This window comes from Fundulus heteroclitus, unplaced genomic scaffold (assembly GCF_011125445.2).
Source record: "Fundulus heteroclitus isolate FHET01 unplaced genomic scaffold, MU-UCD_Fhet_4.1 scaffold_122, whole genome shotgun sequence".
NCBI classification, from domain to species: Eukaryota; Metazoa; Chordata; class Actinopteri; order Cyprinodontiformes; family Fundulidae; genus Fundulus; species Fundulus heteroclitus.
In genome coordinates, this window is record NW_023396534.1 from 185,973 (window position 1) to 187,900 (window position 1,928).

The 1,928-nt window shown below is 42.3% G+C and overlaps 1 long non-coding RNA gene across 1 annotated transcript; it reads right to left on the bottom strand.

Moving 5' to 3' along the window:
* Window positions 1–720: 720 nt before the first annotated feature.
* LOC118558318 lies at window positions 721–1,041 on the bottom strand. The gene is made up of 3 exons (XR_004928306.1): window positions 1,000–1,041; window positions 836–930; window positions 721–735 (listed from the first exon to the last, which is right to left on the bottom strand). It is a non-coding gene; the product is annotated as an uncharacterized LOC118558318 (long non-coding RNA).
* Between the last annotated feature and the right edge of the window lie 887 nt (window positions 1,042–1,928).

Below are 1,928 nucleotides of genomic sequence, written 5' to 3' on the forward strand. Positions count from 1 at the left end.
GATCTCACCTCTGAGCGTGGCTCTGGCTCTCAGCTTCCCCACACAGAGTGCTTTTAGAGGGAGGGACTCCCTCCTCTCTGTCCTCACACTGATCCATGCTGCTGAATTCACATCCACATCAGCTCACACACACTTTCTACCTTCACCTGCAGAGGAAACACAAATCATTCATCTGCACATCAACTCTGATCATCCTTTACATCATTAGTGCTGGAAAAAGATCAGCTGCTCCTCCTCTGATTGGCTCTTCTTCTCTGCTTCATATCAGTGTCAGTTGAATGCAGTCAGACAGCAGTGAGAGGCAGAGGAAGCTGCCATCAGCTGCTGTACTTCTACTATCAGTCCACTAGATGGAGCCATGGAGCAACATTTCATCCACTCACACTGATTCACTCTGACTGAACATCAGCAACTATTTTATTTCACAATCATCAAACTCTACAAGTGGATTATCTGCTGCATCAAAGCTGAACTATTTAATAATCTGACTGAATCAAACACATTTTAACATTTATGTCATTTTATTTTCAAAGGACTCACAGGAAGCAGCAGGAAGCTGTTGTGTCTGACTTTAACGGGAGACCAGAGTTTGATTCCAGGAAATAAAAACATGAAGCAGTTTGTTGAGTGATGAAAACAAAGAAACATCAGCTGTTCATCATGTTTGGTTCCAGTTCATCAATAATCTAATAATCCTGTAGATTAGTCTTCAAACAGCAGAGATGAAACTTTGTGCTGAAATCAGAAGTGAACATGTTCTCCAGACATCAGAGAGCAGAAACAAAGAGGAAAGTTCCTCAAGACAAAGTTCTGGTAGGAAACAAAGCAAACTTACAGTTTGTTCAGACGGTCCAAAGTGCTGAAGAACAAGATCTGAACAACAGACTGAGACCAAACAGAACCACCGTAGAACCAGACTGGGTGCCTCACCTGAACAGGTCAGGGCAAGCTGAAAGTTACAGTTAAAAATGTTGCATAACTGATGACGTCACAGCTCACCTGGTTTGTAGTTTTTCTTTCAGACTAAAACAGTCAGCAGAGCGTCTGCAGTGATATCAGAGGCAGGTTGATAAAGTCTTGATGAGAAAGGAGAGAAGTTGTGCTGAAAATGTTTCCTGATGGCGTCCTGAGGAGAAATGAGCCCAGAGAACAGAGCTGCTGGTTGCTTCCTGCTGCAGGAACTGCTCAGACTGGTCTGGCTGAGTGGGAGTCAGAGGAAAGTTCACCTGCTGACGTCTGAAGACATGAAGCCTTCTCATGACTCCCAGTGTGAACACAAACACTCTGCTGCTGTTTAAATGGCTTCATTGTTGTTCTGCTGATCCAGCTTCTGTTCAGCTCTGATGGAACCACAACCTGCTTTAACTGGGAACCAACTGGACTCTTCATTGCTGGAGATTTGTCTCCCTCTGCTGGTGAAAAGATAAACTGCATGATGTCTGATTATTAAACCCATTTGCTGCGTTTTTAAATGATTCCAACATGTCAGTGATGGTAAAAAGTGAGCAGAACCACAGTCAGTTCTAAGCTTTCATTTATCAGGACATGAATAAAAGATCATCTGTTCCTCAGCAGCTCTTAAAATGAGGGAAATACAACAGCAGCACAGATTCCATTGGGTCATTATTTAGTGAACAGAACCAGAAGCAGAACCCTGAAGCAGTGAGTGAAAAACTAAGTCCATCCTTTCTGCTTCCACAGCAGGTCAGAGGCTCAGTAGCTGCAAGGAGCTGCTGATCACATGACAATCTGCACTTTAACCATTTTTAGCCCTTTAACACTAAACAACAATTAGTTGATGCTTTGGTGGAATTATGGCATCAAGACAGAAACAAAAAAACAAGATAAAAACCAAGAATCCACTAAAAATACAAACTAACACCAAATAATGATAAAATCCATCAAAGTAACAAAGTAAACTGTAGTCC